Source organism: Mustela putorius, unplaced genomic scaffold (assembly GCF_011764305.1).
Source record: "Mustela putorius furo isolate JIRA1106 unplaced genomic scaffold, ASM1176430v1.1 tig00003859_pilon_pilon_pilon, whole genome shotgun sequence".
Taxonomy (NCBI): Eukaryota; Metazoa; Chordata; class Mammalia; order Carnivora; family Mustelidae; genus Mustela; species Mustela putorius.
The window spans coordinates 2,290,240-2,306,290 of NW_025422011.1; the positions used below are offsets into that span (position 1 = coordinate 2,290,240).

At 54.1% G+C, this 16,051-nt stretch overlaps 1 long non-coding RNA gene across 1 annotated transcript; it reads left to right on the plus strand.

The window, feature by feature from the left end:
- The first annotated feature begins 206 nt into the window (after positions 1–206).
- LOC101694536 lies at positions 207–9,107 on the plus strand. The gene is made up of 3 exons (XR_200245.3): positions 207–324; positions 3,075–3,155; positions 8,879–9,107. It is a non-coding gene; the product is annotated as an uncharacterized LOC101694536 (long non-coding RNA).
- The last annotated feature ends 6,944 nt before the right edge of the window (positions 9,108–16,051 follow it).

Genomic DNA, 16,051 nt, shown 5'->3' on the forward strand with positions numbered 1-16,051 from the left:
GCTTCCTCCTTGTTCGGCTGCCTGAGCAGCCTTGTGGCTTTAATTGGCCCATTTTCTGCCTGCTGGAAAGATGTTTCCCTCCTTGTCCCGCTGCCCACCCCCCCACCACCCAGGAGACCTGAGAGTAAAAGCTAGAAGTGAAGCTAATTACGGAGAGAAAGCCAGACAGACAGCCCAGGAGAGAGAAAAGGGCATGGAGACAGAGACAGAGAGGCAGATGGACGGAGAGGTGGGGACAGAGACAGACAGAGGCAGGGCTCAGCGGAGGCGACACAAGAGAAGAGTGGAGAGGCTGGAGACCTAAGACAGAAAGAAAGGCAGGAGGTAAGAATGAGGGAAACACAGAAGGACAAAGAGACACAAAGAAGCAAACAGATGGATTTGTGTCTCTATTTGAGCGACAGGAGAAAGAGGCAGCCCCCAGGGTGGGGGGGGCAGGGTCTCGGGGTCGGGGCGCGGGGGTGGGGGTGGCAAGCATTGGTACAGAGGTCCGCAGCAAGCATTGCACTTCTCTGGGCTGGAGTGCAGGGCAGGGGAGATGCATCACAGTGTCTCCCATCTGCAGGGGACGGGTGGCAAGGAGGGCCCCGGCATCTTTATTTGTCAGGGGTAATGTCTTACAAGAGGTGCGGAGGGAGGGAATCATTACTGGGAGTTGTGGGGCTCTGAGGTGGCCAGCTCTCTCTCCTCTTCCATTTTATTTTATTAAAGATTTTATTTATTTGACAGAGAGAGAAAGAGATCACAAGTAGGCAGAGCAACAGGCAGAGAGGGGAAAGCAGGCTCCCCACTGAGCAGAAAGCTCCGTGCAGGGCTCCATCCCAGGACCCTGAGATCATGACCTGAGCCAAAGGCAGAGGCTTAACCCACTGAGCCAAGTGGGTGCCCCATCCTCTTGCATTTTAAATGAGTTAGGGTAGCAGTGGGCAAGGCTTTCCGCCCTTCCTTGTTGCTGATTCCCGAAACAAACATTTACTTACTGACCTCCTACTAACCATGCCCAGCCTCCTCTTGGGGCTTTGCAGATAGAGGTGATGAAGGGAAGCGGCTGCCCTCCTGCTTGAGGCCCTGCTGACATCAGGGGGTCAATGTTTAGTGTCTACTGAATATGCAGAACAGAGGAGAAGCACCCCAGCCACCTTCACTATACCCTGGTATTTGCTGTAGGCGGGTGAGTCCAGAAGAGGGAGTCCCGTCTTCCACCTGGGGCAGTCAGGGACAGCTTCCCAGAGGAGGCAACACTGGAGAGAGCCTTGCAGGCTTTCGGGAGTGGAGAAGGCAGGGAAGGAATGCCGGGTCTGAGGGAGACGAGGAGGGTCTGGAATGGGGGAGGGAGGCCCATGGGTGAGTGGGTGGGCTTGCCCCGGAACCCACGGCCACAGAAGCCTTGAAAAGAGCCCTGTGCAACGAACTCTGAGACCAGCTCATCTAGGGGTCTCAAACTCAGGGGCCCTCAGGGACCATAGGATAGATAGCTGGGGTGAGACAGAAAATGGTGGGAACTGGGCACACCGGGGTGCACCTTCAAATTGCAATTTTTTTTTTTTTTTAGATATTTATTGAATACACCTCAGGGAGTGGTGGGCAGGACAGTAAAGTTGAAACTGTCTGCCAATTTTGCAATTTTTTAAAAAAATACGGTGTTGGTCAAAAGAAATGGCTAGCCAGATTGGTCCCTCTGTCCTCCCTAGGTACTGACCTCTGACCTCACCCTCCTGTACATTTCACAAGGGGGAAACTGAGGCCCCGGGTGACCAAGAGATTTGTCCAAGTGTGAGGCCCTTGTAGTCATTATCTAGTTGGGTTAACACCCTCATTTGCCAGGCCAGGAACCGGTCTCAGAGAGGTGAAGTTGCCAGCCAGAGATCACACAGCTGCAGGGGGAGGGAGAGCCGGCCACTTCCTCAGGCAGCATTCCTTTCAGGAAAATGACTCAGCCCCTTCCAGAACCAGCTCCCGCCCTGAGGGAAGTAGAAACCCAGGAGGAGAAGGGAACCGCTAATTGCCTGAGCAGACTAATTGGCCGTGGGAGGGGGAGGTGGGCCGAATGAGAGGGTAAGAGCCAGCAGGGGGCGGGTGTTGTTGTGGGGGGGGACAGTGAGGCAGCCCCAAGGGAACGTGTGCTCTGGCTCAGGGACTCAGCTGACTGAGACCCACAGCTGCCAACCAGCTTCTGGGCAGGGGCCTGGGCCTGAGGGGGAGGGAGCTGGGAGGGTTGGGGGAGGTTGGGGGCCCTGCTCTGCCTCTAAGGCCCAGATCTCCCCCACCTGGGGCCTGCTGAGCTGCTGATTACCTGCCAAGCTGGACTTTAGAGAATAATCATTGCAAGAATAATAATGTCTCCCACCAGCTCTGAGCTTTTAATGTGTTCAGCTACTAGCAAGTAGCCTGGTCTCATCTGGAGAGAAAGGGCAGTGGGGTTTGTGGCTGTCCCCAAGAACAGGAAAGAGTCCAACAGAGGTCAAAGACAGCTGCATTTACCAGCCTGAGTCTGTTTCCTCGACTATAAGGAGCCGTTGTTCCCTGCCCCCCGTGTATCGACCTCTCCCATGTTCTCACCCCACGCCCCACCCACCACCCACATACTCGTCCTTACAGTCCAGAGCCACAGAACTGTTGGTCTAGCTTTCTGAGGTCTCAGCCTTCGTTCTGCATCAAATGCCAACCTGTTCGAGGCTCAAGACTTCCCCGTGAACTGCTTTGCATCCTACAAAACCCAGTACCAAGGGTGCCTGGGTGGCTCAGTGGGTTAAAGCCTCTGCCTTCAGCTTGGGTCATGATCCCAGGGTCCTGGGATCGAGCCCCGCATTGGGCTCTCTGCTCAGCGGGGAGCTTGCTTTCGCCTTTCTCTCTGCCTGCCTCTCTGCCTACTTGTGATCTCTGTCTGTCAAATAAATAAATAAAGACTAGAAAAAAAAAAGACAAAAAAAAAAAACCCAGTACCACCTTCTCCGTGAAGCCCTCCTGGATTATCTCCCCACAGGGTTAATCACTCCCTTCTCCGGGCTGCCACTAATCTGTGTACATCACAGGAAGATAGTCTATCTCCACCTGTCTCTCTTGCCTTCCCCCAGGTCTGGAGCTTCCGTGAGACCAGGGAGACTGGACCTTACTCACCGCTGGATTCCCAAAGCACAGCACAAGCCCAGCCCCCAGTAAGTACTTAAGAAACAGTTCTTTGATCCAGGGGTCCCACCAGCCTTATGGGTGGTGTTTTCTATGTCTGTTCCCTCCAGTAGTCTGGGAGCCTCTCTGGAGCAGGGCTGAGCCCTACTTGTCTTCATATACAGTACCCAGGAGCCCTGCTTCTCTTCACATACAGTACCGCAGCAGAGGGAGTCTTCAAGAACGGCTGTTGGGTAGATAAATGAACCAAGGCCTGGTGCTTTGTTCATTGTGAAGCAAATCAAAGCAGAAGGAAAGACAAAGGAAGGAATCCCTAGATGGGAAAAGCAGATGAACCACCATTCAGAGTTTGTCCTTGAGGGGGAGGGTATTATCTGCCTGCTTGTCCGCGCACAGATGTCTGTGTCTGTGTATCTGGGTGTCCTCTGCAGGACTGTGTGCGCGGGCAGGTCAGTGTAGCTGCAGTTTGCTGGCGAGTGTGGTGTACGGGTTTACTGTACTATTGGGTGCGAGTGTCATGTGTCTAGAGTTGGTGGGTAAGTCGTGTGCGTGTAACTGTACATGTGTCTATGGTCTGTGTGGGGGTGTGTGCCTACATGTGTGAGTGTGTGTAGGCGGAGTGTTGCATCAGGGTTTAGAAGACGAAGTAGGAGGGAGAAGAAAATACAGAACTTGAGATTGTCAAATGCTAAGTGCAGACAGTGAGAACGCACAGGTGTTCCGAGCAGACACCTGCGCACAGACCCCTCAAATCCCATCCCCAGTGTGGACTCCATTCATTCATTCCTTGCTCCCCACTGGGCCCATGTGGACTCTGCTGGGTTCCCACTGGTTGCTCGGGACCTGATGGGTCTCCTTCTCCCAGGAGTGCTGTTCTCCTGGGAGAAGACAGACAGTAAACAGTCACAGAAGCGCATGCTCGGTCAGGACAGGGGTGGGGGGTGGGGGGCGGTGGTGTGGAAGCACCAAGGAGGGACCCCTATGGCAGCTGGGAGGTCAGAGCCATTTCCCAGAGGAGGTGCCTTCCCAGCAGAGCCCCAGGACAACTGTCTGGCATGTGTGGCTGCCATGGGCCTCCGTGTGGGGCTCCCCGCCCCTCCTCCCCTTGCTGGAACCCCCGCCTTTGCAGGCACCTGCCTCACTCCTGCTGTCCATCCTCCCAGGAGGCCCTACAGGGAAGAGGACTGTTCTAAATAAGGAGAGGAAGAAAAGGCCAGGGCTGAGCGAATGTGGAGGGCTCCTGGCACGTCCTCTCCTTGGCAGGACTTGGGCCACAAGCCCCTGGCTTCTGGAGCAGTGGGCACGCTGGTGTGGATGTGTTTGCATGTGCTCAGCCTAGCTCTTAGCCTCACGGCTCCAGGAAGACAGAGGAACATCTGCCATGGTCTCCCTCTGCCCTGACTCCCCAGCAGGGCAGGGATGGCTGCTAGAGGCTCAGGAGGCTGGACAGACTTGCAAATTCGATAGCCAGTGTGGACCAGAAGCCTGATGTGGTTGACGAGGGCAGCTGGTCAACCGACCGGACACTGGGAGAGAAAAGATCAGGCTTCTCTGACTGACATAATTTTAAATCCTTATTCACAGGCAGGCCTAGAATTCATTTTTTTTTTTTAATTTCAAGAAAAAAAGCTTGATAGAATTAATGTGATGTAATACATGAGGCAGAATCCTGAAGGCTTTCAGTTCCCCTCAGTGCTCCTGTCTCTCACTGAGCCCCTACCATGCACCTGGATCCGTGTGGCACTCACAGAGCTGGGGAGCCGCGACCCCCAGGGGGACCGCGGCAGCCCGGATGCGACTCAGGCCCCTGCCTGGGCTGCAGACCAAGGGCAGGCTCCGTGTGCTTGCAGGAGAATCTGGATGAGCTTCCTGGAGAAGGTACTATTCGAGCAGCACTCTAAAGGAGGAAAGATGTTTCTGAGGAAGAGATCAGCATGTTCAAAGGCCCAGAGGTGGGACTAGGCAGGAAGTTATTCAACAATAGTTAGCAGCACCCTTTCGCCCAAATATGGGCCAGTCCGGGGAGGCATGGGATGTGGCAGTGAATTCAAATGGGAGGACCTCAGGGCATCTCCAGGCTCCGGTCTTCTGGGACCTGTGCTGTGGCCTTGCTCCGTTCCCTTCTCCTCTGTGTGAGCTGGTTTGCGGCTGATGGAACCAGACAGTGGAAATGGGGCAGCCGGGACTGAGATGTGGGGTGTGCTCGTCCCTGCCTGCTGTGCCCTGCGGCGCTGGCCTTTAGCTCCTGGCAAGCTTCTGTGCTGTCGGTTTTGAGGCTGCGTGATGTGGTGTAGAAGGGCTCAGGCCAGGTTCAGAGCTCAGCTCAGCCCTACACTGACTGAATATTATAAGGTCCCTAAGTTTTTTCTGCCATGGAGACAGCATGAACTCTCATCAGGGTGCCATTGCGAGGGTTCAGTGAGCTCGTACCAGGCACAGGGTCCCTAGCCCCGACCCCCACGCCGGTGTTGCTGCATATGGGGCTCGAGGCAGCCACTGTCCCTGGATTGCTGCCTTACCTGGTTTAACCGGCTCTCCCCACTGGAGATGGGGACAGTGCGTGCGGGAGACGCAAAGTCGTTCCCGGGGTCTCAGTGACTAAGCAGAGCAGGAGTTCACCGTCGCCTGAGTTCACTGTTCCCAGAGCTTGAGGCATTGCAGCAAGTTATGGGCATGTGCTTGTTGGGACAATCCTCTAAGTGTTCAAGATGGAAACTCCATCGTCCCACTTTGTGAAGGGGCGAGCTGATCTCCAGTCCCTTCCAGCTCTGCTGACTGTGACTGTCGCCCCCAGTGCTGGCCCAGGGGAGTTAGTTAGTCCTGGCCGTAGGGAATGGTCACTAACCCCTCTTCTCCAGCACACAGTCTGTCTCCCCCATCCTGGGGCCTAGTGTGTCTACAGTCTCTGCTGCACGGCTCCTCCCTGTGCTCTCCCTGGCCCTTACTGCCACCTCTTCTCAGGAGTTCTGGCTCCAGCCTAGGGTCTGGGAATTCTCAGGGCAGACTGTGGGCCCCTCAGGATACCTGCTCTGGGCTCTGGGTGGGCCAATTCCAGCAGCCTATGTATGTGAGCCTTCCGGGACACTCTGGAGCCAGATGGCTTGGGTCTGAGGGGCCTCAGGAGAGACGAGACCTCCTGCTTTGCAACCAGAACCTCTTCCAGATCTGCCCTGGTGCTCCCCGTCCTGGGTGGGGGACAAGACCCAAGGAGGAGTTTCCAAGGTGTGGTTCAAAGCCCACCTGCCCCAGAATGACCTGGGGCTGGGGGAGGGGCAGGCTCATGAAACATGCCATTGTCCCCACCTTGCAAGGGCAAGTCTGGGGTGGGGGGACCCTGGTGAACTGGGAATCCGCATGGTAACAAGCTCCCCCGGTGAGCCCTGTGCATTCAGGTTGGAGAAGCTTGGGGTCCAGGGGCAACGGGGCTGGGGAAGCCCTTGGTATCAGGAATCCTAGTACAGTTTGCGTCTCAACGCCCCACTTCCTGGAAGACGCCAGGGAGTCAGTTTGTCCCGATGAACAAGCCTGCGGCTGAGCCTTCTCTTCTCCCCAGCTGCCTACACTGCTCACACATCCCCGCAGTTTCTAAATTCAAAATGGGGCCATTTGAGCTGTGTGTCAACTCTCTTTCCCTAGGCACCAGCCTAGGGAGGCTGCCCACTTGGGAGGCGTCCAGGGTCCCCTTCTTCTGAGGCTTACAGGCTGGGCACGAGGAAGGCACGAGAGAGCCCACCGCAGGCCAGGGGTGCTGGCTTTCCTGGCCTAGAGCCTGCCCCTGACTTTCTGGACCTAGCAAGGGTCTTCTAAGCCCCTTTTCCCAGAAGTCCTGTGCTTTTCCTCCATCCCCAGTGATAGCTGGGGTGCCAGCGGGCTCACCTGCTGGGGGACACCTGTGGTGGTGGTTCCTGGGGCTGGTGCTGGTGGGGGGTGGGAGAGTCTGACACCCACTCTGGCCCCTGCAGATGGTCCAAAGCTTTACTCACTCAGCAAGCCTTCCTTAACACCTGCTGAGTGTGGCTTGCTGTGCTGGGTGCTGGAGTGGGGAGGGTGGGGGATGGGGCACTGTTTGGGGGCGTAGAAAGAAATAGAAGACTGGGGGAGTGGAGAAGCCCACACGCAGGTTTAGAACAATCACTGAGCAGACTGCCAGGCAAAGCGGAACACACTCATCTAAATCCAGGCTGCACGCTTATTCGGCAGGCCCCCGGGGGAGGGGGGCACAGGGGTGGGTGGGGGATGGGTCTCAGAGGTGTAGGATGTATGCTGGGGTGGAGGGGCAGGAAGGAGGCAGGGCAAACAGGACTTGAGTTCTAGTCCTGTGGCTCCCGTGCTCTTGCTGCGTGGCCTTGGGAAAGTCCCTTATCCTCTCAGAGTTTCCCTTTCCCACACTCCGGTCCCTTCTTCCATCTATAGGCTCTGGAAAATGGCAGACTTAAACCAAGCTTGCCTGACACCAAGTGAGGGATATGGCTTCTTGATCATCAGAGTAGATTCTCAGCTGAAGGTTTGATAGATCAGCCCAACAGGCAGCATAAGGTAATGGTTAGAGACCCTGTGATTTGGGGCCACAGACTTCCCTGCAAAGCCAGCTCCATCCCTGACATATCAATGCCCCCTGCGGAGTGGGCAGATCTCTAGCATCCTTGCGGGGAGGATCCCATGATCGTCTGGCCAGGGCTGGGCACCCAAGGATGGGCCGGAGGCCCTGCTTTCCCCTGTGCTTTTATTCTTCGTTAATTGTAAGATCTCGTTTGGAGAGGGGGATTTCAAAGAGTATGAAAGTGGAGGGAGGTCTACTTCTCAGAAACACAGCACGGAGTCTGGGGTCTGAGGGGTTCCAGGACGAAGGGGCCAGGCACAATGCCCGGCAGGCTGTCAGCTCTTCCCAGGGCTCAGAGGCTCTGTTCATCCCTCCGATTCCTCCCCAGGCCATCTGCCGTGGACTCCTTTCCCACCTTCCTCTTCGGCCATGCTAGCTTCCTGGAGACAACTGGTGCCCTCCATTTGGCCCAGTGTCTAGCTGAGCCACTCCCCACAGCAACCTGCTCTTGGGCTAAGCCTGATCCCTCTCCTGATGGGGCTGCCGGTAGTTTAGGAGTTCTATGCGCAGGGTCTAAAATTAGAGACCCATGTTCTAAATCTGGTTGCTCTCCACTGGCTGTGTGATCTGGGACATACCACTTCACCTCTCTGTGCTTCAGCTGCCTCCTCCATTAAAAGACAAATGAACCCACTTCACCATTGGGCTCGTAGAGATGAAATGAACCGGTGTGTATAAAGCACTTTGCACGTGCTAAACCCTCCCTCTACCTGTTGCTCTTCTTGGGGTTAAAGCCCGGAGTCTGCTGGATCTGTTTCCTTACCTTCCACAGAGCGGTCTCCCTGCCTGGACCAGTTGTGAGTGGGTGCTCTAAACAGAAGGTGAGAGATGAGGCGTCCAGGGAGAGCCTGCCTGGATGTCTTCAGCGTGCTGAGCCTACGAGTTGTCATGGAATGAGGTGCTCGCTGATGCCTGCAGGGCCGCCTGGTCCATACCAGGACCCGGGGTGCAGCGTCCCAGTGAGGGAGCCTGCTGGTGGGGGGCTGAGCTCAGCAGGGAGGGCTCTCCCCGAAGGAACAAGCGTGGAGCAGGCACGGGCAACAGAGCAACAAGCAGCTCGAGCCAGACTCAGCAGAGAGAGAAGAAGAAGGCGGCACGTGAGACTTCAAATTCTTCCCTGTTCTCTGCGTCCCTCCCTCTTCTCCCCCCCAGGCTCCCCGCCTTCCTGGGAAGGAGAAGTGATCTTACCAGGACCCAGCAGAAAAGAAAACCCAGTCCAGGAGCATTTTACGTAGATGTCTTGAAGAGCTGTGACATCCTAAGCGTGCAAAAGAGGGAAGATTCCATCCACTTCAAAACTCCTGACTTGGGGCGCCTGGGTGGCTCAGTGGGCTAAGCCTCTGCCCTCGGCTCAGGGCATGATCCCAGGGCCCTGGGATCGAACCCCACATTAGGCTCTCTGCTGGGCAGGGTGCCTGTTTCCCAACCCCCCCTTCTCTCTGCCTGCCTCTCTGCCTACTTGTGATTTCTGTCTGTCAAATACACAAATAAAATCTTTGAAGAAAAAAAAAAACACAAAAACTCCTGACTTAAAGGATAAATAAGTGTACGTGGGGTCAGAAGCGAAACATGCAAATGTAAGCATGTGGTGGTCAACCTTGTGTGGGCATAGCCAGGTGAGGGAAGGGGTGTGAGCATTGCCAGGCTGCAGAGATCAGGCCAAGGAGCTGGCGACACACAAGCCCTCGTGGGTTTTTCGTTTTTTGTTTTGTTTTGTTTTGTTTTTTTAAGCCCATGAGAGAGAACCTGGAAACAGGATTCTGGAAGGCCCCCAGAGGCACCAAGAATCCAGTAACATCCAAGGGGAAATTTCCTACCCTCAGCAACCTCACCAACCGGCCTGTAACTGCCCCTGTAGGCAGCCTCAGTTAACTGGGGTCACAGTTTTTTTTTTGTGGGTGCCTGTCTTCAAACTCCAGGAGGATTTGGGGTCACACGTAGACAAACTTAAGGGAATCCAAACCACAGTATTTTATTTCTTGTTCTGTGCTTACTTGCAATGCTAAGATAATTTGGCCCATTAAAGCGAGAGTCTCATCATTCTAATTTAAAATATAATTGCGTAATTAACTTCTGCGCGTGAGTTTAAGCTGGAATCTTTCAAAGTTTAGGCTCAGGGGTAGAATATTTAAGAGAACTTTAGGTTCACCACCTACACTCCTTGAATTCACTGGATGTGAAAAAAATTAAGATCCGGGGAGATTTCCTTAAAACTTAAAAACAGGCAGATGGATTAGAAGGGGAATTAACCGATGACTCCAGGAATTTTTTGGAGCTGTCCCCTTACACTCGGAAAAGCCCCACAGCCCAGAGATCCAGAACTGGATGGAGAATTCTAGCATTGTTTAGACCCCAGGAGCACCCCTGCTCCCCCGTACCTCCCCTTCTGGCCTCTCCCCCTCCAGAGGAAGCCACTCACCCAAAACATCAAGTTTATAAATGCGACAAGGATTGTTTGAGGCCTGCGTAAATGCTCAAGTTTGTAAACAGCACTAAGTCATTCAAAGACTTCTCAGAAGGGGTTGCTAAAACCTGCTCCAAACAAACAAGAAAGATTCGCAAGCCACTGAACAAGCTTCGGAGCGAGCCAGGGTTGAGAAAGGTCAGTTGAAAAGTTGAACTCTCGTTCAACTCAAAGTAAACCTATGAGTACGTAGTCTTTTCTGGGCACAACCACCACTGGGGGAACGGTGCCAAAACTTCAATGAACTCGCTCAAGTCCAGTTCAAAGTTAGAGTCCCAAATCCTGAAGGAATTTTCCTCAAATGACCGTCACCATGGCTAATTATGGGGCGGGCGCATGCGCAATAGCCAAGACTCACTTAAAGGATCTCGCTTTCTTCTTGAAATGACATTAAATTGCCCCTGACCTACTTCAAAGTGCTTCAGATTGGTGATGTGACATATCTTTTATGTTACTTTTAAACTGTCGCTTGAGGGCGGTTAGTTAAAGCCAAGAGGAGTACAGACCCTGGGGATGGATGGTTAGGATCCTTCTAGAATCTTCTCTGAATTCAGCACTAGAATACTGTTGCGTCTGCCTTGGGTAGATCTTCCAAGCAGGAAACATCTCACCAGAGACCAGGGTCTTTGTGGAGTTGCGTGGCAGGTCGTTTGGGATTCCCTGCCACCCTCGTTAGTTAATATGTAATGTGTGCTTGCTAAGAAATGTGTGTGTGTGTGGCCACATTTGGTGGGAGGTGCGCTTTTGTTGTAACTTCTCTTAGGTGGTCAGGCTGTGGGAGAGGTCAGGCTCTGAGTTCCTCTCTCTCTCTACCTGTAAGAAGTTATTGGTATTGATGGAAGCGAGTCCAAAATTTGTGGATGACTCGCGGTTCAGCAGAGAAGCCCGGTGGTGGTGGCATGCCAGGGAGTGGTTGGGAGACCGACCTTGAGGTGTGAATGACCGCATCCCTCTCCCCACTGTGACCGCCCCCCCACCAGCTGTCATCTGCTCCAGCTCTGAGTGGCAGCTCTGAGTGACATGCGCATTTGGGTCTTAGCTCCCTTAGGCTATGAAAACTTAGCCCAGGGCTCTTCCCCTCACCCCTAGCCAATCCCAGCCAGGACCTGGACATTCGGGCTGGGGTGAGAATTTCTCTTCCTTATAGTGGGTCTGGGGCTCCTGCTAGACTCACCTGTCTTCTCCTCCAGTTGATGTTAAGCATTGTACAGCCCGCATCTCAGCAACAGCATCCAGGTTGGCTGGAAGGGTCAGCAACTTCCTCTCAAAGTTCTCCTTGGAGGTCCTTAGGAAAATGGCCCTTTGGAAGACAAGACAGCAGGTACTTAGCACAGTGCCTGCCCATCCCACACGACTTCCTTCCTCCTGCCTCCCTCTCTCCCTTTCTTTCATCCGGAGTGTGAAGCTCTCTAGCCCCATACTAAGTATGAGCCAATCACACATCCATTTCATAACTTAATTCTCTGGGACCCATGCTCAGCTATAATGGATGCTTTTTCTTCCTCGACTCTCCCCTGCAACAGAACAGCTCAAACCGGGGCCTGCCTGAAGAAGACATCCCCTTTGGGTCTAAACCCCCAAGTCCCCTCCAGGCAGCCCCCAGCTGCACCAACAGTAAAGTCCCTCCCTACACCCCCACACAAATCTCCAAGAGCTTCTAGAACATTCTAGACCACAACAGGAGCAGCCTGTCCTTGAACAGCTCCCCCCTCCCCACTACCCTCAGAGGACTCCTTCCACTCTGACACTCACAGGCGTTCTAATAGTTTCCTTCCCCCAGCTGAGCCCCGGGCCAGGCCAAGAGGGAGGCCTCCATTGTCTTCATATCCGCACCCATCTGCTGGCCTCCTCGCCCTCAGAGCCAGCCAGACAATCAAAGTCATGACGCTAGCAATTGGTTCCTCGGAGGAAAACAACTCACACAATATGGGGAAGGCAGCTGGTTGCAGAGGAAAAAGGTAGGCCAAAGGGGGTGCTATTTTTGGAACAATTTTCAAAGGTAACGTGTAAATATGGTCCTTTCGAGGGCTTTTTCCAGAAGACACTGAAGGAAGAGGTGTCAGGTTGGTCTGGAGTCAAATGGCTGTCGAACGAGCTCTGAGGGTCAGGAAGGTGTTTAAAAGGCCTTTTATTTGTGCCCAGCGTTTCTGTGGCACCAGGACAAGTGTCCCCTGCTCACCAGAACTTGGTCTCCTGTCTCCCACCTTTCCCCACACCCAGGTGCTCCTTGATCTCAGGACGAGGATCTGCTGGGAGGTGACAGTAGACAGCCTCCCCTTCCTGCCTCTCACACATGCCACTTGTCCAGTGGCCACCCATCCTGTCACTCCCTTCCTAACCTTAGGGGTCACTTTGTCCACAACATCCATGCTTCCAGGGTCTTAGTAGGAACTGGGCATTTTAACGCATCCAGTTGGGGCTCAAGCTCTGCTCTTTGACACTGTCCCTCCCTCCGGGTTCTGTGAGATTTCCTTACCCTTTTAGGATGCGACAGAATTCAGGATCCTAAAAAGAGCATTGATTTGGGGTCAGAAAGTCCTGGTCCCTTGAACTCATTAGCTGTGTGACTTTGGGGCAGTCACTTAACCTCTCTGAGCCTCCGTTTCCTCATTTGAGATGTAGAGTTTTGGAGAGTCCTCCTGGGGGTTAGCCCACTCATGGACCATGTCAATTTCTGCTCAAGACACGGTGGTCCTTCACCCTGTCCGCCCACCTCCCCCTAGCCCCTTCCTAGGTGCAGAGGGATTAAGGGCCCTGGGCTGCCTGGTGAAGCTGTGTCTGGCCAGCTGGCTCTGATGCGCGGGCTGCAGGGCAGGCACGGCTGAGGGCCGTCTCTGCCAGCCACACCGTGGGCTGTGTTTCTGTTAGAGCTGGAGAGACCCCCACCCCAGAGTGCAAAGAGTTCCCTGCGTCTCTGCCTCACTGTGGGGAGCAGCCCAATCCAGGGGGCCCCCGGGGCGGAGTTGGGGGTAGGGGTAAGCATTGCAGTCAAGGATGTCATCCTTCAGAGCCAGGAGCTGTCATTAGTTGTTCTGACCCATAATTGGGCTGTAACCATCCTCTGACCTAAAGATGAGTTTGGGGACCGTGATTATCCGTGATTAGCCTCTGCGTGCCTCGGAATGCTGATTCCACACTGTCCTCTCTTCTCCCGCCCCAGCCCTTCCTGAGGCGCCTGGAGGAGCCTGCCAGAAAGACGCAGATAAGAGTTTCTTGCTCAGAGACCTGCCTAGAAAGTTCTTGCCTCCACTTGGCTAAGCCCACCCAAGCCCTAGCCCACCGCCAGGAAATGGGCTCAACCCCATCACTCTGGTTCTGAGTGGCAGGTGCCAGCATCCTTCCTCTCCAGCTAGGGAGAGACACAGGCTTACATAGAGTAAAGTTGGCCCAGGGCAGGGTGGCCCGGTGGTGGAGAGCACAGAGGGAAGGCAAGCCAGCCTGGAATCCCATACCGGCTGGGCCACTTAGTAGCTATATGGCCTTAGGCAAGTAATGAAGCCCTTCTGGGCTTTTCTCATCTGTGCGGTGGGAGACCTGCCTCACCAAGTTGTGGTGAGTATTACATAGGCCGATAGGTCATTCACCTGGGCAGCTGGTCGGAGCATCTCCTACGTGACAGGTACACCTGCCTGCAGAGGAGAATCGGACACAGGCCTCGGCTCCAAAATGCTTTTGTGCTGGGGAGACAGAAGAGACATGTGTATCAATAAAGCAGTTCATTGGGCTGCCTGTGTGGCTCAGTCATTAAGCTTCTGCCTTCGGCTCAGGTTATGATCCTGGGGTCCTGGGATCGAGCCCTGCATCAGGCTCCCTGCTTGGTGCGAAGGCTGCTTCTCCCTCTCCCACTCCCCCTGCTTGTGTTTCCTCTCTCGCTGTGTCTCTCTCTATCAAATAAATAAATCTTAAAAAAAAAAAAAAAAAATAAAATGAAGCTGTTCATGGGAGCCTCAGTTGGTTAAACATCGGATCCTTGATTTTGACTCGGGTCATGATCTCAGGGTTGTGAGATCGAGGCCCGTGTTGGAGCCCTGCGCTGGGCATGGAACCTCCTTAAGATTCTCTCTCCCTCTGCTCCTGCCTCCCACCGCTCCAAGGAACAACCAAATGCCATCTCTGCCTCCCTGCCCTTCTGCTGACCTGCTTAGCCATCTCCTGTGGCTTCCAGCTTGCCACTTCTGAGAGCAAGTTGTTGGTCACTTGTTGTCCAGACACTGCTCAAAGCACAGCTGATTTGCTGACTGGGTAGGCTGGAGCCTGGAGAGGTCAGAATGAGAGTCAAAACTCAGGTTTGGAAAGCTGTCTAGGGCAACCGGCTCACCTGATACTTCAGTCTCTTCTGCAGTATCTCTGCTGGTGTACCTGCAGGGATGGGAAGCTCACCACCTTTAAGAGTAGTGCATTGCCTGGGAAAACTTTCCGTCTCAGGAAGTATTTCCCAAGCAAGCTGAACGTTGCCTCCCACTAACTCACTAACTCTGTCTGAGCCTTCCCACAGCTGCAGAGATGCAAAGTGATCGGTGCCTGCTCTGTCGGGGCTCAGGAGCCCCCAGGCAGGCCAGCAAGAGCTTCACCTCTGCTCCTGGAGTTGTTGCCAAGGGAAGCTCCTGACTCCAGGGGAAGCACCTGCTTGATGCTCTCTTACCTGAAGTCTCAGGGTATCCATGAGCCCCTCCACCCGGGACCTTTCCCTGCAGCTCCTCTGAGAGGGCTCAGGACCACATCGCAGAGCCTGGAGACCTTTGAAGTCACTGTTTGCGCAGCAGACCTGGGCTCACAGTGTGATCCACACTCACTCTGAGCACTGTCCCCTCTGCTTCCTCTTCACAGCTGTCTCCTGAGACTCCCAGGGTGATTCTCAAAGGAGCTGCAGGAGTGCTACTGAGGAGTCAGCTTCCAGGCTGCCTGGGGCCTAGGAGAGAGGAGCCAGAGGTAATTATCTATCACTGTCTTCTCTGCCTGGGGTGGGTGGGTCCCCAAAATTGAGAGTTCCCTTTTACTGAGCAGTAACTCTTTGCCAGCACTGTGCTAAGCAGGGCTATTAAGCACAACTGTGGAAGTTGTGCTCTGCTCAATTCCCTGGAGTTGTGCAGTGCCCAGCACGAACACCCATACACTGTGGCACTGTGAGCACTTTGCCTGCTTTGTCTCATTTGTTCCTCACAATAACCCTATGGGGGCAGTACTATTAGGATGCCTATTTTATAGATGAGGAAATGGAGGTACCACAGAAAGATTGTGTAACATATCCAAAGTCAGAACAGTGAGGTAGTGGCCAAGTTGGGATTTAAACTTTCAACTCCAGAGCCAAGGTCTTGACCACTGTGCTCTCATTGCAAGGAGTTACAGGCAGAGTGTTCATGGTACAGATCTTGAATTTGGGCTTGCTTCAGCCCCCAGCTTCATCCTTACTACCCTATCAACTCTGTCTGACTTTGGAAAAGTTACTCTGAACTTCTGTCTCTTCTTCTGTGGCAGAAGAAGGTGAGAAGTGAGTCCTACCTTACAGAACTGTTGGCAAGACTCAAAGAGACGGTACACAGCAGAGGAACTGGTGTTGTTGGCCTCTTAGAAGAGAGAGATAAACAGTGGCTTAAACACCCACACTGTCCAGAAGTTTGGGGCAGGGCTGGGGGCCACCCCCGGGCAGGATCAGACCGCCTATACCCACCAGTGTAGCAGGTCAGAGCAGAGCCCAGCGTCTACCGCCTCGCTTGACTTCCCGGCTCTGCCCTCCCCGGGGGCCGCTGATGGATTTATTTTGGAGATGGCCGGTGTCGGGCCAGCAGCGGGACGCTGCAATTTTGCCTGTGGCAAATTGTCTCCCGCACAGTGAGATCAAGCCTCTTCCAAGGCAGGATGTA